The sequence below is a fragment of the Heterodontus francisci genome, chromosome 17 (assembly GCF_036365525.1).
Source record: "Heterodontus francisci isolate sHetFra1 chromosome 17, sHetFra1.hap1, whole genome shotgun sequence".
In the NCBI taxonomy this organism is placed as follows: Eukaryota; Metazoa; Chordata; class Chondrichthyes; order Heterodontiformes; family Heterodontidae; genus Heterodontus; species Heterodontus francisci.
In genome coordinates this window covers 42393904-42416853 of record NC_090387.1, presented here as the reverse complement: position 1 = coordinate 42416853, position 22950 = coordinate 42393904, and the positions used below count along the sequence as shown (strand labels likewise).

The 22950-nt window shown below is 45.2% G+C and overlaps 1 long non-coding RNA gene across 1 annotated transcript in view; it reads right to left on the bottom strand.

The window, feature by feature from the left end:
- Nucleotides 1–22950, bottom strand: part of LOC137378877 (uncharacterized) — a 66330-nt gene that overhangs the window by 40716 nt on the left and 2664 nt on the right. The window contains exon 2 of the long non-coding RNA XR_010976699.1: nucleotides 22659–22950. This exon is cut by the window's right edge and continues 751 nt beyond it. This is a non-coding gene — a long non-coding RNA (uncharacterized lncRNA). The remainder of the gene's footprint in view (nucleotides 1–22658) is intronic.

Here is a 22950-nt window from a genome sequence, read left to right as displayed (position 1 = left end):
ATCCTTTCTAAGGTGTGGTACCCAGAATTGTCAACAATACTCTTGACATGGTCTTCCCCTTGAAGAAATAGTACCCTAAGAGCATTGCAATACATTGAGAAGCACGCAAAGCTGATAGTACCTATGATAAGCCTTGCTCAGCCTTCGCTAACCTTTTGCTGCCACCTCACCTCCAACCTCACTGTCTCCCACAGCTTTTTCTACTATTAAATGCCAAACCTCCTGTTTGTGTAGACTTAATATTGGTTTTCAGTACCTCCCCAGTTGCAGTTCTCTGGCAGTGACTAGACTTCGTACTTTCCTTTACAGGGAGAGAATATAATGACAAAGTAATGTGAGTGGCATGGACACATGCTTCATCCCAAATAAGCACATGCGTCCCAGCATGATGAGACCTGCAGGTTCACTATCCCTTTAACTGAACCTTAATCCCTTTAACGAGTAGGCGGTGGCGTAGTGGTATTGTCACTGGACTAGTAACTCAGAGACCCAGGGTATAGCTTTGGGGACATGGGTTCAAATCCCACCACAGCAGAAGGTGGAATTTGAATTCATTTAATAAATCTGGAATTTAAAAAAAAGCTAGTCTAATGATGGCCATGATGAAACCATTGTCGATTGTTGTAAAAACCCATCTGGTTCACTAATGCCCTTTAGGGAAGGAAATCTGCTGTCCTTACCTGGTCTGGCCTACATGTGACTCCAGACCCACAGCAATGTGTTGACTCTTACATGCCCTCTAAAATGGCCTAGCAAGCCACTCAGTTGTATCTAACTGCTAGCACTGTGGGTATACCTACCCCATGTGGACTGCAGCGGTTCAAGAAGGCAGCTCACTGCCACCTTCTCAAGGGCACTTAGGGATGGGCAATAAATGCTGGCCTGGCCAGCGATGCCCACATCCTATGAATGAATTTTAAAAAACTGCTTCAAGGCTAGGAGAAGCTGACTTATACATATATTTAACAAAGGAAATAGAACATGTCCAGGAATTATACACCAGTCAACTTAACATCAATGGTAGAAAACATAATTGAATCCCATAGAAGAAAATAGAAAAAACATCTAGAAACCAAAAATACAATAATGAATAGTGTCATGCAGGCCCCCACTTGCCAAGAATGAGGCACATTAATTTCATCACATGGACATTAAATTTCAAAATTGTTGCTGGGAAGAAGAGAAAGCCGATTCCAAGGAATTGCCAGGCCCCTGGCTGGAAAGACATTTTTGCATATTAGCAGACAATGTCAGAACAAAGGAGCTATCCTTTGCTCCCATACAATATACAGAACGGAACTGGTCAAACCTATCGGTCACATGACCACCCTGCTGGCCAACTTGGGGAGTTTTAAATTGTAGAGACAATTTTTAAACTGGCAGAAAGCTCTTGGCTCCTGGATTGAAAAGAACCTCTCCTGTCTGCTCCCATCTCTTTCTCACCAGCTTCGGAATCCATTGAAGACACATGACCCCCAAGAAAGAAAAGTGTCCTACAGTGAACAAGGTTTAAGAAGAATACTGGGCCCCAACGAAAAGCAAGATCTGCCTACAAGCAAGGACTATACAGTGGGCTCGAAGACCCGTAACAAAAAACTCTTCAGATATTGCCTCCAACGTTTCCACTTTATTTCTTCTGCTCGGGGATAAATGTGAGGTTATCCACTTTGGTTGTAAAAACAGAAAGGCAGATTATTATCTGAATGATGACAAATTGGGAAAGGGGGAGGTGCAACGAGACCTGGGCGTTTTTGTACACCAGTCGCTGAAAGCAAGCATTCGGGTGCAGCAAGCAGTTAGGAAGTCGAATGGTATGTTGGCCTTCATGGCAAGAGGAGTTGAGTACAGGAGCAAAGCAGTTATAAAGGGCCTTGGTGACACAACAACTGGAGTATTGTATGCAGTTTTGGTCTCCTTATCTGAGGAAGGATGTTCTTGCCATGGAAGGAGTCAAAAGAAGATTTACTAGGCTGATTCCTGGGATGACAGGATTGACGTCTGGGGAGAGATTGGGTCAACTAGACCCATAATCACTTGAGTTTAGAAGAATGAGAGGGGATCCCATGAAACCTATAAAATTCTAACAGGACTAGACAGACTAGATGCAGGGACGATGTTCTCGATGGCTGGGAAGTCCAAAACCAGGGGTCACAGTCTCAGGATACGGGGTAAGCCATTTAGAACCGAGATGAGGAGAAATTTCTTCACTCAGAGGTTGGGCATCTGTGGATTACTCTACCGCAAAAGGTAGTGGAGGCCAAGTCATTAAATATATTCAAGAAGGAGATAGATATATTTCTTAATGCCAAAGGGATCAAGGGATATGGGGAGAAAGCGGGGACAGGGTACTCAATTAGATGATCAGCCATGATCTTTTTTGAATGGTAGAGCAGACCTGAAGGGCTGAATGGCCTAATCCTGCTCCTATTTTCTATGTTTCTATGCATGTATCATGTATGCAAAGCTAGCATGGGCGCATCGTGTATCCGTAGGCATTAACTGAATTGGAGTTTAAGTTTAATAAAGTTCAACCTTTCTTCTTTAAACCTAAGAAAGCCTGTTTGTGCTGGTTTCTTTGCATTATAATTGGAAAACGGTGAACAAGGATTCACCAAGGGGGAGCTCAAAACACAGTGTGTTTAAAATCAAACCTGTTACAGTAAGACCAGGTGAAGACAGTAAAAGATCCCTAGACACCTTTCTCACCTGGTCGTAACAGAAATCTGGGTGCTCGCGTCCAGAATTTTACCCACAGACAAACGAGAGAAATTGGAAGTGGGAAGTCAAATTGTTCCCAGTCAAAAAAAAAAGAGCAAGATTAATACAGATTTTCTTGTGGTTGTGTGTAATTGAATACAAACATGTCTGCAACTGAAGCTAGTAGCTCTCCAAGCCAGGGTGAAGTAACTTGGGACAAGTTAAAAGCACTGTCTATGGAGGAGTTGAGGAAAATAGCTGAGCAGTGTGGCATCACTGTACGTGGCAAGGCTAGGAAGTTTGAACTCCTAAGGCTAGTGGCCAACCATTTTTCCCTTGAATCTGAAGAAGCAGAAGTAGTGCTAGAAGTAGACCCATACAGGGTACAATTTGGAACAAAGGAAACTTGAATTAGAAGACAGGGAGAGAGAAAGAGAAAGGGAGACACCAGGAAAAAGAGAAAGAGAGAGAGGCAGGAGAGGGAGAAAGAAAGACCCTTCCAGAAGGAATGTGAAGAAAATGAAAGGCAGGAGAGAGAGAAAGAATATCCCAGAAAGAATGCGAAGAAAGAGAGTTGAAGCGGCTTGAGTTAACTAGGCGGCGACAGACTAACCCCAGTGAAAGCATGGACAATATCCGGGAGTGTAATTCAGGGCTGGGTACAGAATTGTTAAAACTAGCTCATCTAATCCCAAAAATCAATGAGGGAGATGTGGAGGCATTTTTTGTGTCTTTTGAGAAACTGGCAAGGCAGCTAAAATGGCCAGCTGAGACCTGGTCTCTCTTACTGCAAAGCAAACTAACCAGAAAAGCCGATGAGGTTTGTTCCTTGTTGCCAGATGAGAGTTCATCAAATTATGAACTGACCAAAATGCTATCCTCGAGGCATATGAATTAGTACCCGAAGCCTATCGCCAAAAGTTTAGAATACTCAAGAAGCAAGCTAATCAAACTTAATCTGAAATTTGAAAGAAGTAAACAGCTGGCTTTTGACCAGTGGCTGAGGGCTCTTAAAGTACAGCCCAGCTATGAGAATCTCAGGGACGTAGTTCCATTAGAGGCATTCAAAACCTCTCTCCCACATCAATAAAGACCCATGTAGAGGAGCAGCGGGTTCAGGGAACCCGGCAAGCGGCCGTTCTGGCTGATGAGTTTGCTTTAATTTATAAGTCTATTTCCCAGGGGAGAACCTTTCCTAATCACCCCCACGCGGCACAGTGGTGCAGTGGTTAGCACCGCAGCCTCACAGCTCCAGGGACCCGGGTTCGATTCCGGGTACTGCCTGTGTGGAGTTTGCAAGTTCTCCCTGTGTCTGCGTGGGTTTTCTCCGGGTGCTCCGGTTTCCTCCCACAAGCCAAAAGACTTGCAGGTTGGTAGGTAAATTGGCCATTATAAATTGCCCCTAGTATAGGTAGGTGGAAGGGAAATATAGGGACAGGTGGGGATGTGGTAGGAATATGGGATTAGCGTAGGATTAGTAAAAATGGGTGGTTGATGGTCAGCACAGACTCGGTGGGCCGAAGGGCCTGTTTCAGTGCTGTATCTCTAAACAAATCCGAAAGGGACAAAGGGTGGGAAGGAGATATCCGCCCAGGTAGTCCTGGGAGAGAAAGGAAAGCAGTAGACACAGGGGTCCTCGTCCAGCCAAAAAAGGAAGGTGCTGTGAGCAAAAGTGAGACCCAGATACCTGTGTGCTTCCATTGTAATAAAGCAGGGCATTTAAAAGCTGAATGCTGGAAACTAAAGGGAATACTGGTAGGGTTAATCAGGACACACCCGCTCAGTGAAGACAGGAACCTGATGGAAAGCACAGCAGAGCAAGCTGTGGCTTTAACTGCAGTAAGAGTGAGACATAGGAAGCTTACGGCTGCAAGTGCAAGAAAATTTAATAGGATTCCTGAGGCTCATCAAGGTTCTTGTCTGAAGGGAAAGTAACCCCATACCCCTAAAGTGGGGGCAAGCAAGCCCATAGTGATTCTCAGAGACACAGGGGGTACCAGATCCCTTTTACTAGGAAAAGGCCTGATCTTTCCCCCAGAGAGTGCAATGAACACCAGAATGGTGGTGAATGGTATTGCAGGGCAGTGTTTGCCTGTACCTGTACACCGGGTGCACCTGGACTGCGACTTAGTTTCGGGACTGGTGACCGTAGGGATTGTCCCTAGTTTGCCTGTGGATGGGGTTGACCTGCTCCTAGTTAAGATCTGGCGGGGGTGAAGATGGTAGCCCCCACCGCACCCCGCCCCCACCCCGGGTAGTGAAAGAAAGACTGCAGGAGGTCAGAGGGAAAGGGCAATGGCAGGAAACGGTCTCCTGCAGTTTCCCTGAATGTGTCGTGGAACAGGCCATGATCAAACCAACTCCCCCAGAGGAGACAGAATTAGCATTGCGGGCAGATGACCAGGTCTGTCTGTCTGAGACTTTCTTTGGTAAGTTAGGAGACCCAGGGAATGAATTAACTGGATTTTCCCTAGCTGAGGCTGTGAGCCGACCCAGTATTGCGAGAGTTAGCACAGGCAGCCCAGTCTGAAAGTGAAGCAGAGGGAGTCCCTGAGTGCAACTATGTAAAGAATGTGGTACTGATGAGGAAATGGAGTTCTTCTCACAGACCTGACAGCAAGGAGTGGACAGTTGTTCACCAGTTAGTGCTGCCATAGAGGTACCGCAGAGAAATATTAAGAAGGGCCCATGAGACTACAGTGACTGTACATGCCAGTATACAAAAGACCAAAGCCCACATAAGACAGCAGTTTGATAGGCCAAAACTCTATAAAGATGCGGTGGAGTACTGCAGGAGTTGCCATGTGCCAGGTTGAGGGCAAACCCCAGCCTGCACTCCTCAGCCCTGTACCAGTGTTAGGAGAACCCTCCAGCTGAGGGCTGGTGAACTGTAAGGGACCCCCACCAAGAACAAAAGGGGACAGGCACAAGGCTGGCAAAAGTTTAGGAAGAGAAGGGGAAAAAGTGACCAAGCGGGCAGGTTAAAGGAAGTCCAATAGGAATCCCAGATGAAAACCCCTACTGTCCAGTCTGCCAACCCCGAAAAATGTGAAAAGTTGGACCCCACATCCTCTTATGTAAATGCAGATACTAGAAACACCCCACCAGAGTTGCGAACAGCATTTACAGGAATCAGCAGAGACAAAGAAACCGTGAGGGGATGCCTTACCTAGTCGAAGTGCCACAGGTGAGTGCAGTAGAGTCTGCACCAATACCTGGAGGCAGGAATGTCCCAAAGAACAAAGGGGAGATTAACAAAGAATCCTCCCCCACAGTCAGAGAAAAAAGGAACCACCCATCCCCTGAAGTCAAAAGCCTTTGCATAACTCAGCAAAGTACTGAAAGAAAGTTCAGGATAGACCCACCCACTACTATCTCTCCTGAAAAAAATGACCTCAACAGGAACAAAGACCCTAGGCCGTCAGGCAATGGACAAACTGAAGAACAACTTCCCCAAAGAGCCACATGGTTACTGAGATGCCAAAAAGGGGTCATTAAAGCAGCACTGGCACTCAGAAACGACAATTTTAATAAGCTTTAAGATTTACGAATGAATGGGAATGAATGAGAGAAATGCATGGTTTTCTGTATCTTATATATTTTTCTCTCAACGCTTTTCATGAAATGTAACTTTTTTTTCAAATCGCATTTCATTCCCCAGGGTGTGGAGGTGTCACCCAGGCCCCCACTTGCCAAGAATGAGGCACATTAATTTCGCCACATGGACATTAAATTTCAAAATTGTTGCTGGGAAGAAGAGAAGGCCGGTTCCAAGGAATTGCTAGGCCCCTGGCTGGAAAGACATTTTTGCATATTAGCAGACAGTGTTGGAACAAATGAGCATTCCCCTACTCCCATACAATATACAGAACGAAACTGGTCAAATCAGTTGGTCACGTGACCACACTACTGGCGAACTTGGGGAGTCTTAAATTGTAGAGACAATTTTTGAACTGGCAGAAAGCTCTTGGCTCCTGGATTGAAAAGAACCTCTCCTGTCCACTCCCATCTCTTTCTCACCAGCTTCAGAATCAATTGAAGACACATGAACCCCAAGAGAGAAAAGTCTCCTACAGTGAACAAGGTTTAAGAAGAATACTGGGCCCCAACGAAAAGCAAGATCTACCTACAAGCAAGGACTATAGTGAGTTCGAAGACCCATAACGAAAAACTCTTCAGATATTGCCTCAGACCTTTGCACTTTATTTCTTCTGCTCTTTTCTGTCCCTATCTGTATGTGAGTATCGCGTATGCATGCTAGCATGGGTGCGTCGTGTATCCGTAGGCGTTAACCGAATTAGAGTTTAAGTTTAATCTTTAATAAATTTCACTTTCCTTCTTTAAACCTAAGAAAGCCTGTTTGTGCTCATTTCTTTGTCGTATAATTGGAAAGTGGAGAACAAGCGTTCACCAAGAGGGAGCTCAAAACATGGTGCTTTGTTACAGTAAGACCACGTGAAGGCTGAAAGGGAACCCCAGACACCTTTCTCACCTGGTCATAACAATAGTCATCATGAGTTTCAAAACGGAATTCCTTGCTTGACCACACTCTTTGAATTATTTGAAGAAGTAACAGAGAAAGTAGACAAAAGTAATAAAACAGATGTAATGTATCTAGATTTCTAAAAATGTATCTAAATTGATAAGGACTGATGAATAAGGTCAGAGCATGCCAAGTCAGGCAACAAGTAGCAGAACAGATAGTTAGCTGCCTGCAAGACAGAAAGCAGAGAGTAGGATTAAAAGATAGCTATTCAGAGTGGCAGAAGATTGGAAGTGGAGTCTCATAAGGATCAGTACTGCGGGAAGTGCTCTTCATAATTCATATTAACAAGTTAGACTTTGGAATCAAAAACACAATTTCTGAATTTGCGGACAACACCAAATTGGGGGTAATAAAAACAGAGAGTGCTGGAAATACTCAGCAGGTCAGGCAGCATCTGTGGAGAAAGAAGCAGAGTTGACGTTTCAGCTCTGTGACCTTTCATCAGAACTGGCAACGGTTAGAGAAGAATTAGGTTTTAAGCAAGTGAGGTTGGGCGTGGGGGGTTTGGTAGGGAACAGAACAAAAGGGAATGTGTGTGATAGGCTGCAGGCAGGTGAGATTAAGTAACGAAGCTGTCATGGGACAAAGGCAAAGAGTATGTTCATGCTTGTGGTGAAGAACAAAGCATTAGTCCAGAGAGAGTGTTTAGTTTAGTTTAGTTTAGTTTAGAGATACAGCACTGAAACAGGCCCTTCGGCCCACCGAGTCTGTGCCGACCATCAACCACCCATTTATACTAATCCTACACTAATCCCATATTCATACCACATCCCCACCCGTCCCTATATTTCCCTACCACCTACCTATACTAGGGGCAATTGCTAACGGCCAATTAACCTATCAACCTAATGGCAGAGTAATGAGCAGCTCTGTCCACATGAAAAAACAGGCACATGGTGAAAAAAGAAAATAAAATAAAAAATAGAAAAATAGATATAAAAGGCAGTCATGTTCTGAAACTGTTGAACTCAAGGTTGAATCCACGAGGCTGTAGAGTGCCTAATCGAGAGGTCAGGTGCTGCTATTCAAACGTGTGTTGGTGTTCACTGGAACACTGCAGGAGGCCAAGAACAGAAATGTGGGCATGAGAGCAAGTGATGTGCTGAAATGGCAAGCAACCAGAAGCTTAGGGTCATGGTTATGGACTGAGCGGAGGTCTCCCCAACGTAGAGGTGACCAGCACTGTGAGCAGCGAATACAGTATACTAAGTTGAAGAAAGTACAAGTAAATCACCGCTTCACCTGGAAGGAGTGTTTGGGGCCTTGGATGGTGAGGAGAGAGGAGGTAAAAGGGCAGGTATTACACCTCCTGCGATTTCATGGGAAGGTGCCATGGGAAAGGGACGAGGTGTCGGGGGTGATGGAGGAGTGGGCCAGACTGTCATGGAGGGAACGATCCCTTCGGAATGTTGACAGGGGAGGGGAAGGGAAGACTGGCGAAATAGTCAATATTGAGGAGGACTGCAACAAATTACAAGAAGACAAAAGCAAAATACCGTTGATGCTGGAAATATGAAATAAAAATAGAAAAGGCTGGAAATACTCAGCAAGACTAGCAGCATCTGTGGCGAGAGAAACAGAGTTAACATTTCAGGTCAATGAAAGGTCATCAACTTGCAACGTTAACTCTGTTTCTCACTCTACAAATTACAAGGAGACATTAACAAACTTGCAGATGGGGCATATAATTGGCAAATGGATCTTAATACAGATAAATGTGAGGTATTACATTTTGGTGAGAAAACAAGGAGGTTGTATACTACTTGGAAAATAATAATCTGAATGTGATAAAGGAGCAAAGGGGCCTCGGAGCCCTGAAAGTAGTGGCGCAGGTTAATAAGGCGATAAAAAGCAAACCAAGAACTAGACTTTATTCCTGGAAGGACAGAATTGAAAAGTAGAGAAGTTATGTTAAACGTCTTTCAGACTTTGGTTAGACCACACTTAGAGTACTATGTACAGTTCTGGTCACCATATTATAAAAAAGATATGGAGGCAGTGGAAAGGGTGTTGCAAGATTTACAAGGATGTTATCAGAGCTGCAAGGTTATACCTATAAGGAAAGGATGAACAGACTAGGTCTCTTTTCTCTTGAAAAGAGCCGACTGAGGGATGAACAAACAGAGATCTTTAATATTATGAAAGGTTTTGATAGAGTAGACAGAGAGAGTGTTTCCATTTATGGGGAACAGCAAGTCTAGAGGCCATCAATATAAGATAGTTACAATGAAATCAATAGGAAATTTAAAAGAAACTTCCTTACCAAAGAGTGGTGAGAATGTGTAACTCATTACCCTGGAGAGTAGTTGAGGTAAATAGTATACATGCATTTAAGGGAAAGCTAAAAAAGCATGTGAGGGAGAAAAAGAATAGAAGGTTATGCTTATAAGTGAGATGAAAAAGGATGGTAGGAAGCTCGAGTGGAACATAAATGCTATCATGGACTGGTTGGGTCACGTGACCTATTTCTGTGCTGTATACTTTGTGTAATTGTAATAAAAGCCCTTGTGGTAGACTATGAGAATTGACAAAATGATTGTGAATCCAGATGATGTTTAAGTATTGAAAGAAATTCTCCGTTGCATAAATGAGATTCCCTGTTACCCAAGTGATGACACAGAAAGAATATGAGAGGGAAGGTTAGTGAAGCCTCTATCTGTAGTAAAGGATGTAGATTAGCAACAATGCCGTGACTTAACTTAACATTTCTTGTGAGGTTATTAGCCCTCTTCCTACACATGGCAATTCTTGGGGTAATGGAGATTACATTGACTGCTTCAGCAATTATCCTCCAGATAGCCTGAACCTGCCTGCTATGAGGCTTCCTCCCTTTAGAGACTAAAAGTTGATCCCTTTTAATCCTTCTGCAGGCAACAGATGTATCAGAGTATCTGGAAGCCTTCCTTTTTGCTGTTGCTGTCAATGTTGCTGCTCCTTCGGACATCTTCCACGAGCGTCCAACTGTTCAGAAACCGATTGTCATGCAGGTCCCCACTCGCCAAGAATGATGCATATTAATTTCGCCACATGGACATTAAATTTTAAAATTGCTGCTGGGAAAACAAGAAGGCTTATTACAAGGGGTTGCCAGGCCCCTGATTGGAAAGACATTTTTTCATATTAGCAGACAGTGTTGGAACAAAGGAGCCAGTCCCTGCTCCCCAGTACACAAAAGAGACCTGGTCAAACCAGTCGGTCACATGACTACCTGCTGGCCAACTAGGGGAGTTTTAAATTGGAGAAACAGTGCTGGAACTCAGAAAGCTCTTTGCTCCTGGACTGAGAACATCTCTCTACTGTCTGCTCTCATCTCTCTCACCAGCTTCAGAAACCACTGAAGACATATGAACCCCAAGAGAGAAAAGTCTCCTACAGTGAACAGGTTTAAGAAGAATACTGGGCCCCAACGAAAAGCAAGATCTACCTACAAGCAAGGTTTACAGCAAGCTCAAAGTACAGTAACAAAATCCCTTCTTCAGAGATTGCCTCAAATCTCTCTACTTTTTCTTCTGCTTTTTTCTGTCTCTATTTGCATATGCGTATCGCGTATGCTTGCTAGCGTGGGGTGCGACGTGTATCCGTAGGCATTAACTGAATTAGAATTTAAGTTTTAATAAATTTCACTTTTAAACCTAAGAAAGCCTGTTTGTGCTAATTTCTTTGCCTTATAATTGGAAAGTGGTGAACAAGGATTCATCAAGGGGGAGCTAAAACACGGTGTGTTTAAAATTAAACCCTGTTACAGTAAGACCAGGTGAAGACTAAAAGGGAACCCTGGACACCTTTCTCACCTGTTCGTAACACTGATGCATCCCTAAACCTAGCTGCAGCCTTTTAAAGGCTGGAATAATACCACCCGCGGTGGTAATCCAATTAGCATCATTGCTCCAAATCCACTCCCTACTGATAATGAGAAACCGAGAAGGAAAGTTCAGTGGATAAGTGGAGAAGTTGGGAGCGGGCAGAAATCCCATCCTGCCCAATACGGCTAGAGTCCAACTCTGACGTCTGTGTTTGTTGCTTCAGAGCTACAGTGCTATCTCAGAAGTAAGCAAGAATAACAGGCATTACCATTACTGTTACACCATTACCCATTGATTTCAACATGCTGGAGGCAAGACAAACTCAAGGGTTTTACTATATTACTAGTTGATCTTCCATGATGCTGTACACAGGGAGTCACGGCCAAGTGTAGTCGTCAGCTAAAGCAAGGTTAGAGGCCAATGAATAATTAGATCCGAGGGTGCAGATGTAATTTAGGCCTCATTTTCATGGCATGCATTCTGTTCTTGTTTTTGTATAATACTTTGAATTTTTATTATTACTGTAGCTGTCCCATCGTGTTTCTCACAGGAAAGTAGATTATGAGTTGTTCAATAAGAACAGGAGGATTAAATGGTGTAACAGAGAAGCTGTCAAAGTAAAGCAAATTAGAAATTAGAATAAAATGAATGCAAGGAATAGGAAATTGGGAAAAATAATATACAGTTTATAATAATTCTAGACATTTGGAAAAAAGAAATGAAAGTAACAATATTTGTGAGATATATACATTTTTCATTGGGGTACTAGTATATGTACATACGCTATACATGTTAAAAATGTGGAATTTTTTCCATCATGTGCATAAACCATTGAACATATCTTACATGGAGCATTTTGTATACAAATAATATGACAGCATTTAAAAAAAATGATATTTTAGTTAGTGTCCAGCTGTGTGATGATTTGAATCGAAGTGCAAAGTTGGATATGTTATGGTGGGATGGTGTAGTTTGGCGACTGAGTTGGAATGATGGAGGGGCATGATATATTGGCAGAGGAACGAGGAGGCAACGGTTGGGCTATGGAGAGGACTTATAAGTTTAAAGCTAAGGATGATAGTCTTTTTTATTCATTCATGGGATGTGGGCATCGCTGGCTATGTCAACAATTATTGCCCATCCATAATTGCCCTTGAGAAGGTGGTGGTGAGTCACTTTCTTGAACTGTTGCAGTCCATGTGGGGTAGGTACATCCACAGTGCTGTTAGGAAGGGAGTTCCATGATTTTGACCCAGTGACAGTGAAGGAACAGCGGCGATATAGTTCTAAGTCAGGATGCTGTGTGACTTGGAGGGGAACTTGCAGGTGGTGGTGTTCCCATGCAACTGCTGCCCTTGTCCTTCTAGGTGGTAGAGGTCCCGGGTTTGGAAGGTGCTGTCTAAGGAGCCTTGGTGCATTGCTGCAGTGCATTTTGTAGATGGTACACACTGCTGCCACTGTGCGTCGGTGGTGGAGGGAGTGATTGTTTGTGGATGGGGTGCCAATCAAGCAGGTTTCTTTGTCCTGGATGGTGTTGAGCTTCTTGAGCGTTATTGGAGCTGCCCCCATCCAGGCAAGTGGAGAGTATTTCATCACACTCCTGACTTGTGCCTTATAGATGGTGGACAGGCTTTGGGGAGTCAGGAGGTGAGTTACTCGCCGCAGGATTCCTAGCCTCTGGCCTGCTCTTGTAGCTCCAGTATTTATATGGCTACTCCAGTTCAGTTTCTGGTCAATGGTAACTTCCAGGATGTTGATAGTGAGGGATTCAGTGATCGTATTACAATTGAAAGTCAAGGGGAGATGGTTAGATTCTCTCTTGTTGGAGATGGTCATTGCCTGGCACTTGTGTGGCGTGAATGTTACTTGCCACTTATCAGCCCAAGCCTGGATATTGTCCAGGTCTTGCTGCATTTCTACACAGACTGCTTCAGTATCTGAGGAGTCGCGAATGATGCTGAACATTGTGCAATCATCAGCGAACATCCCCACTTCTGACCTTATGATTGAAAGAAGGTAATTGATGAAGCAGCTGAAGATGGTTGGGCCTAGGACACTACCCTGAGAAACTCCTGCAGTGATGTCCTGGAGCTGAAATCATTGACCTCCAACAACCACAACCATCTTTCTTTGTGCTGGGTGTGACTCCAACCAGCAGAGTGTTTTCCTCCTGATTCCCACTGACTCCAGTTTTGCTAGGGCTCCTTGATGCCATACCTGGTCAATGCTGCCTTGATGTCAAGGGCAAGTTACCTCAGGAGAAAAATCAGTATAAAAACAAGAAGATGGCAGATGAGCTGCCACTGAGAGCTTAGAAAGGTGCTGGACAGTCACTCATGATAGTGCAATCAGCATGACAAGTTTACACATGGAAAATCTGTATTAAATATGGCCATAAGAATTCATAATGGGAAAAAGTTCATGCAAGAAGTGTGCTGAAAACATAACAGAAACAATATAGTGCCTTTCACAACCTTAGGACTTCCCAAAGTGCTTTGCAATCAATGAAGTACTTTTGAAGTGTAGTCACTGTTGTAATGTAGGAAACGCAGCAGCCAATTTGCACACAGCAAGCTCCCACAAACAGTAATATGATAATGACCTGATAACCTATTTTTGAGATGTTGATTGAGGGATAAATATTGGCCAGGACACCAGAGAATAACTTCCCTGCTCTTCTTTGGAACAGTGCCATGGGATCTTTTACATCCAACTCCAAGGACTGCCACAGCCTCATCGGAAAGAGTGCACCTCCAGCAGTGCAGCTTTCCCTTAGTGTCAGCCTAGGTTTTTGTGCTCAAGTCTGTGGGGGGGAGGACTTGAACACACAACCTTCTGACTTAAAGGCAAGAGTGGTACCAACCGAGTCAGCTAACACCTAAGACAGACAGGAAGGGCTGAATTTTTAGGCCCTGATGGGGGTGGGCACGGAGGCAGGCAGGCACAGAATTTCTCACCACCGGCAGACGTGCTGCTTTCCCAACATTATCATGCCCGCAGGCCATCTTCCTGGAGGTGGGATGGTGAGGCTGGGAGGGCAGCAGAGGTACCTGCCGACTAGTGGTGGGTAGCCAATTAAGGCTGTTTAAAGGCCTATTAAGGCCGATAGTCAGAGGTCGACTGGAATTCTCCAGTTGAGCTCCAGGCACCTGGAGGTGTCAGGGAACAGCCCAGTTGCCTAAAGGTGGCCTCCCAGCAGGAGACCATGAGCCCAGCGCTCTAGGCAGGCTTTGAGACTCTACCCCCACACCCCCCTCCCCCCCTCCCCCCACACTGCTGGCTTCAGATGCAGCCACAGGCTGCCCTCTCCACAATGGCGGCCCGGCTATTTATTTTTTATCTAAAACTTAAAAAGTTGGAGAGAGGGCACCTCTTTCTTATTTCTCTTATTTAACAGAAAAGGCAGCCTGCTGCTCCTTCAGTGCTGCTTCGTGAGCCTGCCGACCGTCACTAATTGGTCAATTCGGGCAAAATCACAGCTGGGTGACTGTTTGCTTCACAGTGCTGGCTTCTGACCCCCATTTGTCCCTAATGTAAGCATCCTTAAAACCCACAGGGAAAATCCTGCCCAAAGAGTGTGTACATAAGACTTTTCATAACGAACTATTTTTATGTAATATACTATAGACATGGTATTTTTGTATTTGTATCATAATAAAATAACAGTACAGCAATATTAATAGTTCCGATTAACGGTTTCTCTCCATAGATGCTGCCTGACCTGCTGAGTATTTCCAGCATCTGCAGTATTTTGCTTTTGTACCAATATTAATACATTGCATTTTTTCTCAACAAGTATCAACATATTTTATCCATTCAACAGTTTAGTGCAGGTTCTTAACAGAAGCTGTATTTCCTTTTCCTTCTTAAGATAGTAAAGAGACCTGTTGTTAATGTTACCCTCATGCCTCGCAAAGAATGGGGCTGCTTTTGGTATTGTTATCATTCCACTTTTCAGCAAGAACGGGACAGTAACAAGACTAAAATTGCTGAGCAGCATTTAGCATTCCCACTGATGTCCAGTCCACCATTCGAAACAGTCGTCTATAGCACTCCTGCCCAACACAGGCAGCAGCTTCATTTATCTCTCTGAATAGGGTTCTGATGACATACACAGGACATCAATGCAATGTTAGTGTTAAAGGGACCACTGAAGGCTGCCCTGAGAACACTCCAGGCGAGTTCTATTCATGATTTTTGTGGAGTTATGAATGTTTCTCCTGGCCCCAGAAAATATTCCCATGACCCCCACCCCTGCTAGCACTTGCTCCCCTCTAATTAAATATTGCGGGGCCTTATATCTGGAGGAGCCATTGAACTTCCTACTCCCCCACCACCCCCCATGTAAGGGCAGCTCACTGAGAATATTTTAATGAGGCACGACTGTGAAAATGGTTTGGGCCTCTGACGAAGTTCACCAGGAGCGCAGTGGGCCCACTCAACGAATAGAGTCACATGAGAATCAATGCTTTTGTGTCAGTCAGCAGCACTCTCACGTCTGAGTCAGAAAGGTGTGGAATTGAACTCTGTACCAGATTTGGAATGAATAATCTAGGCTGTCTCCACCAGGGCATTGAAGTAGCCATGCATTTTTGGAGGTGGCACCCTCTGGATGAGATGTTAAAGGAGGTGTTCTCTACCTGATCACAGGGAGGTTCAAGGTCTGATAGAACTAATCAAGGAAGAGGAGAGAGTTCTTCTCATGGCTGTGGTCAATATTCTTTTCTTCATGATGAAAGAACAGATTAACAGGTCATTCATCTCACCAATGTTTGCAGCATGGAAGATGCAATATAAATAGTGCAGTGTTATTATAACAATATTCCAATCCACCTCATCAATCATCGACTTTAAGATATATATTCCAAGTTATTCTTAAGGCATTTCTACTTCCTAGAAACATGTTAATGAAAGTTTTACATATTGTAGGAAAAATATTTTATTTTGTTCTTCAAAATTGTTTTGATTTTGTATTTGATTTTGATTTCACTTCTGGTCCATTTAGAGAATGAGCTCATTGTTGCGAATTTCCACTGTGGAGAGCATCACTTTTACACCAATGGAGAAATAGTTGTGCCCACCAATGGTCTGGAGGGGGATTGACATCAGAATCTCTGATGCACTGCAGTAGCAAAATGGAGGTGTAAAATGCGAAGGTGGCAGCTGTGGCTCATTGAGTAGCATTCGTGTTTCTGAGTCAGCAGGTTGTGGGTTTGACTTCTACTCCAGAGACTTGGGACGGAATTTTACCGGTCCCGTGGCGACAGGCTTGGAAGCAGAGGTCTGGTAAAATGGTGAGGGAACGCGCCAGAACAGATCCCCGATGTCTTCCCACCACCAACCAATTTTTCCAGGGGCAGTTGGGCAGCAGGATCGGAACCACACAGACCAGCAGCAGCCAGGCAATTGAGCCTATTAAGCAGCCAATTGACCACAATCTGACATAAATTTTCCAATTCTCATGGGGCATACGGGCTCCATGAAGTGTCAACGGTTTGTGTGCTCAAAGGAGGTGAGAACTCAGTGACAGGTGAGTGCCGGCTAAAACTAGCAGTCATTTAGTTCTGCTGCGTTTACAAGCAGGCAGTCTCAGGTCAGAGAATCGAAGGCTGGGGCCTTTTGGAGGGATGGCAGAATGTAAGGCCATAGCAGAGGGCTGTTAGCGGAAGGGTATCTTCCAGGACTCCTGCAGTAGGTGCAGGCACCGCAAGGGGGTCAGAGCCATTGTGTCATGAAGGCTCCAAAGCCAAATGGGTGCTCTGCACTCAGAATTTGACTCCTCCAGTAAGGAGGTGAGTGGGAGAGAGAGTGCAGCCACATGGAAAGGGGCAGTAGCAGCAGTGAAGCACCAGCGCCATTAGCCTGCGATGTGACAGAGATGAGGAGGGCACATGGGGCAACAAGGCAGGATATTGTTTGATGAAGTTTTACCCATCTCAAAGGGTATGCAGACGAAGGCTTAGCTTCACGGATACATCAGAGCACCAGTGTCTCTGAAGACTGCGTCTGATTAGACAGATGATTGCTGACCTATGTAAAATGCTGGAGGAGGAGTTGAGGCCAATAGGATTTGGTGGCCACCCACTGCCTGTGGCAGTGAAGGTGACCACGGCGCTCAACTTTTCGCCTCAGGCTCATTCCAGGAATTGTCTGGAGACATTTGTGAGATCTTTCTCAGTCAGCGGCCCATCACTGCATCAAGCCAGCGACAGATGCAAAATACCAGAGGACAGGACAATACATCAGGTTTCGCATTAATCAGGCCAGTAAGGCTGAAAGGGCAATTGGATTCGGGGCTATGGAAGGATTGCCTTTGGTCCAGGGAGTTATGTGGTCATCAAGGCTCCCTCAGAATAGTCAGGCATATTCAAGAACAGGAAGGGGTTCCACTCACTCAATGTTCAGACTGTCGGACACCCCCCGCAAAAGGATTCTACAGTTATGTGCAAGGTTCCTGGGAGGCTGCCATGACTCATACATCCTAAGGCAGTCCCATGTTCCCCAACTCTGCACTCTACCTGAACGCTTTTGTGGATGCGTCATGGGTGAAAAGGGGTAGCCACGAAAGACATGGCTGCCTACACCTGTGCAGAACCCCAACACAGTGCCAAAGGAAACCTACAACTGCTGTCATGTGACTACAAGAGTGACCATCGAACAGGCAATTGGGATTCTGAAAATGCAGTTTCATGGCTTAGATAGATCTGGAAGAACTCTGCAATATGCCTCATCAAGGATCTCCTAAATCATGGTGTCCTGCTGCTCCCTGTGCAACCTGCTGCTCCTGAGAGGAGTTGTATTGGAAACAGACGACAACATTGAGTGTGTCACCTGCTCCAATGAGGAGGATGAGGGGGTTGCACATTGATACCCGGTGGCCAATGGCTATGCACCTGTGCGTCCAACGGTTATGGCCATTGACATGCGTGCAAGGGAAATACGCGACTCCCTCATCTGCACATGATTCTCCTGGCATAGGCTGTGCCACCTGCATCTGTGCAGCGGGTAGCCTCTGTCCTCAGGGCTGGAGGCAGCATCTGTGTCAAGGTCAAAGCGGCTGAGGCTCTATTATCAACACAAGGAGTGCGTTGAGAAGATCCCCCACAGGTTTTAGGCAGCTGCTCCTTGATCCTTTCAATGCCCACCTCCACTCCCTGCTTATGTGGAATGGCACAACACCTGGCAACAGATCCATGTATCTCGGGGCCATCTCACCTACCCATCGCTCAACACTGCTCAAGGATGAGGCCATGCTGTGGAGGCTGGAGCGCACCTCCTCCATCCACTGCTGTGTGTGGCTCTCCATGAGAACTGTCACTGTCTCAACGGAGGAGGCCATAGCATTGATGGACTCCTCCATTATCTGTGCATGGGAGAGAATAGCCTCTGGGATCTCTGACAGATGTCCGTACATTTCACGCTGCTGCTCCAGTACGTTCTGCATCAACGAGGTCTCCCAATGCCCGACATCTTCATGGAACTGAGCAATGCTGGGCCTGTCCTCAAACCTCTGATGGGGACTGGTCACAGCTGTCACCGCCTCCATCACCTACTCATATGCCGTGCTTACCATCTGGTGCTGCCCACTCTAAATGCGTATCAGTGCCCACTGATGTGGGAGTATCTGTGCTGATGGAGGGTGCACTGGACTGATGTGATGCTGTCTCTTCAGATGGCAGCACCTCCTCTGATGTTTCATGTGGTTCAGATGCTGTTGACATCACCTCATGTGCTACTGGCCTTGCAGGAGAGACAACAGTGCAACAACGTCCGCATCCACTCACATCCTTCTGCCTGTCCTTGATCTGAAGCTTCCTGTAGTCATCAAGGGCCACAGAGGCGCCATAGCTAATGCTCATCAGAAGGTCTGGTGCCAGCAACCATCACTTTTCTCAATCTCAATGGACTCACACCCTACTCGCCCTCTACAACAGACTGGCCTGCTGCAGCCTATCCAATCTCTATCATTTCTTCCTCCATCTGCGTGACTAGAGCAAGGAAGGGCACACCTCCTCCCATGCTTCTCCACTCCCTAGTGTTATGAGCTCGCTTTTCCTGCAAGCACAGACATACCCATTATTGTGTGCTCATCGGTCTGTGCCACTTTAAATGTCCATCATCGTGCCACTTAGAGGCCTGCTGCAAGCAGCCATTCACCCTTGTCACTGCAGCGAGCACCTGACTGACCATGGCCCTCCAGTATGAGGCAACTCTGCAGCTCACTATGCACAGTCCTTGGTCATTCCCTATGCATGGGTTGGCCACATCACCGCACAGGAGCGTCATATAAGAAACGCAAGGCTGTCACCTTCCATCATGCATGTCACTCACCTTGCCAGACCTCGCAACGTCGTTGAATCACTTCTGGCATTGCACCCATGTTTGTGCAATCACCCCACAGCTGCTGACTTCCTTGGCCACCTCCAGCCATGCCTTCTTCACCAGGCTTGCTGGCCTCCTCCTTCCATCCACCAGGAACAGCACCTCTCTTCATTCCCTCACTGCCTGCAGGAGCACTTCCAGGGAGGCGTCACTGAAACATGAATGCACTCTTCCTCTGACTCCAACCATTCCTCCACAGGCTCACATCTGCCGCACTCCTTCCTCTGCCCTCTATGTGTGCAGCCTGTATGAAACATGGTGCCGGCAAAGTACCTGCGGCTCTAATTCCCGCACACCACCTGTTGTTGGGCAGCTTCCCTGCTGGCCAGACTCTAAATGGCTGCAAATCAGAAAATTGCCGATGAAGTGCTGCCACCTACATGTTCGGCTGCGCGACCCGTAAATGACCCCAGCATCGGGACACTGATTTATTTGGTAAGATCAAGCCCTTGAGCACCCACGCTGACACTCCAGTGCAGTACTGGGGGAGTGCTGCACTCTCTGAGGTGCTGTCCTTTGAATGAAATGTTAAACCAACGCCTGGTCTGCCCTCTCAGGGGTATGTAACATATTGCATATAACTATTATAAATTTCCTGGGTGTCCTAGCCAATATTTATCCCTCAACATCACTAAAAAACAGATTATCTGGTCACTATCACATGTTGTTTGTGGGACCTTGCTGTGCACAAATTGGCTGTTGTATTTCTGATATTACAACATTGACTGTACTTCAAAAGTACTACATTACCCGTAAAGTGCTTTAGGGCATCCAGAGGTCATGAAAGTCACTATATAAATGCAAGTCTCTCTTTTTGATCTGCTGGAGCACATCAAAATTAGAGTGTAGTCTTTAAAAAGCAAGTTCTAGCGGGAGATTGCAGCAGCAGGTCAGGGGAGCAGCAGGTGAATAAGGAATAATGGGCTGGATTTTCCTGTCCGTTCTGAACAAATGGTGCCAGCCGTTCATTGCACTTCCACTTGCCCACAGATTTTCTATGGGCTTTTGCACAGGGAACTTGCTGTGAGTAGAAAGCCATTACAGTGTGGCACCCTCTACTGGGGATCTGGAAGCTGTGTGAACAGAGCAAGCAACTGTGTATCTCATTAACCAATCAGATTGAAGAACCCTTACTGAGGCATACAGAGTCTGAGCCAGGAAGTGTACGTTAGAATAGTTAATTCAATGTCAATGCAAAATAATGGGGCAAAAAATTAGGTTAAGAGATGGAGAGAAAAAAAGAGGAAGAATTTTTTTGAAAAATTATTTTTTAATTTTTAAAGTCCCCAACAATAATTAAAACCTGAAAGAATGAGACTCCACAATTTTGAAGACTCTGACCTTCAAGACCTCTTGCAGAAAACTGACCTCAGCAAACAGTTAGTGGCATGGCAGATAACCTGCCAAAATGTCACTTGTGCAATGTGAAGGGAGGGGGGCATTGGCACTGAGTGCCAGCTGTTCAACCCCAGGACTGCAGAACCAGTGCAACAAAAAGTTCAATGACCAGGGCAGGCAAAGTAATACACTGGTCACTCTCCATTTTCTTTTGTGAGCATACTGGGCACCAGCACACTCTTCACCCTCTAAAAGTAATAGGAGTACAACAAACCCTTCACAATGCCCTCTGGGTAAGGGGATACAAACTTGGGGATCTTACAGTATGGCTGATTTTCTTAACAGAAGATTGAATTTTGAAGAATGAATGCACTGTTACAGCTTCCAGCATATTTAGCATTGACATAGAGAATCCTTTGAACTTGGTCACGTATAATCTGTACATTCAGGGAATGGAAATCCTTCCTGATCAGGTAGTAGAGGGAGTTTCCGGTAGGAACTCGCAAAGCAATGTGGGTGCCATTAATTGCAGTCTGTGACACTGTAAATCTGGATGTCCCTATTTCGCTGCTGCCTTTCTGTGGTGCTGAATTGTTGAAATACCTGGGTCTCCTGTAAAATGTGTCAGCCACCTGATGAATTTATGTCAATACTGCAGCCTGGGTGATATTACGGAGATCCCTGTGGCTGTCTGAAATGACTCCATGCCATAAAAGTTGAGTGTGAGGGTCATCTTCAAAGACACAGTGAGAGCAGGAAGAACAGATGACCAATGCTACAGGTCCTTAAGCAGATGGTCGTAGAACTGCCCCAGTGTCTTTTTGGTGAAGCGCACTCAAACACATCTCTGCAATAAAGCCCTCATATTAACTATGTTACCTGTGTAATTTAATGGGTGCTAATTGTTGTATGCTCCTTAAATGCTGTCAGACTCTCCTATTCTCTATCCTGCGCTGTTCCTCCTCTTTAATGATACAAGCGTACACAAGGATATGCCCCTGGGAATGCCATATGTGCTCCTCAGAAGCTTTCACTGTGGTTGGGAATAACCCCCTAGTGATCTTGCACTCTCAGAAGCAGTGAGAGGCAAGTCCTGGTCTATATAGCCAGTACAGTATTACAGAATGCTGCAAAAAGCAATTCCCAGCTGAGGAAATTGCTAGTGAAACTATCCACATTACCCAGGCTCTAAAACTTCACACTTCCACCCGTCTCAGCTGAATTTGGCAACAGCTGCACCTTATAATTCTCAATCTAACTTACACTGAGTGCTTTGCAAGAGTAATAGCCACTGCCCTTCAGTATAATTTCTTAAATGAAACCACTGGGGATGCTGCAGGAAGAGCCAAATGCACAAGAAAATTCAGAGGGGTTGGATTTTAGGCTAGGAAGTCAACAGAGGTGGCTTTCGTCCCATTTTGCTGCCACAAAACGTTATCTGCCCTGATCATGTGCTGAAATTATTCCAACAGCAGAATGGAAATTCTCCTTTGTTGTTAACTGTTCTAGGGTTTAGTTGGTGGAACAGGTAATGATCCCAGTTTTCTGCAAGCCAAGTTAGAGTACAGGATTAAGATGCCTGATTTATCTGTTGTCTTTTGGAGATAGGAGATCAATCCTCTAATGGTCCAGTGCAAAGGTCGTCTATCCAATTTTCCTCTTAAATATGCTGTCTGCATACTCGGGGAGATCCATCTCATTCTGCCGCCTCTGTACTGGCCTGATGTGTTTTGGCATTTGTATTCCTACTGCCTTTATTTCAAAGTTAAAGCTCCCCAAAAAATCAAAATACTTAACCCTACATTGAAAAATTAGGAATTTGCATCAAACAAAAACTCTGAAGCTGAAGATGTCATAATTGGTCCAAAATTTAGAAAGCCAGAAAAACTTACGATTTGACCATTTTCAGGTACTTTAGATTGGTCCGTCCCTTTAAAATGGTGAGGCAGCTCCACAAATGATACGGTGGGAGAAGAAATTCAAGTCGAGATCCTCAACTGGCATTGGAACTCTGGCATGTATCTGTGTGGACACCTCAGATGAGAAAAGGATTAGGCTCAGTGAACATGCCCCTGTTACTGAATGGCCTTCAAGCTTAGTAAACAGGTAGATTTGTTAGAGCCCACACTCTACATGGTCTCAGTACGTGTACCCCTGAGAAATAGTACCATTGGTTCTACTGGC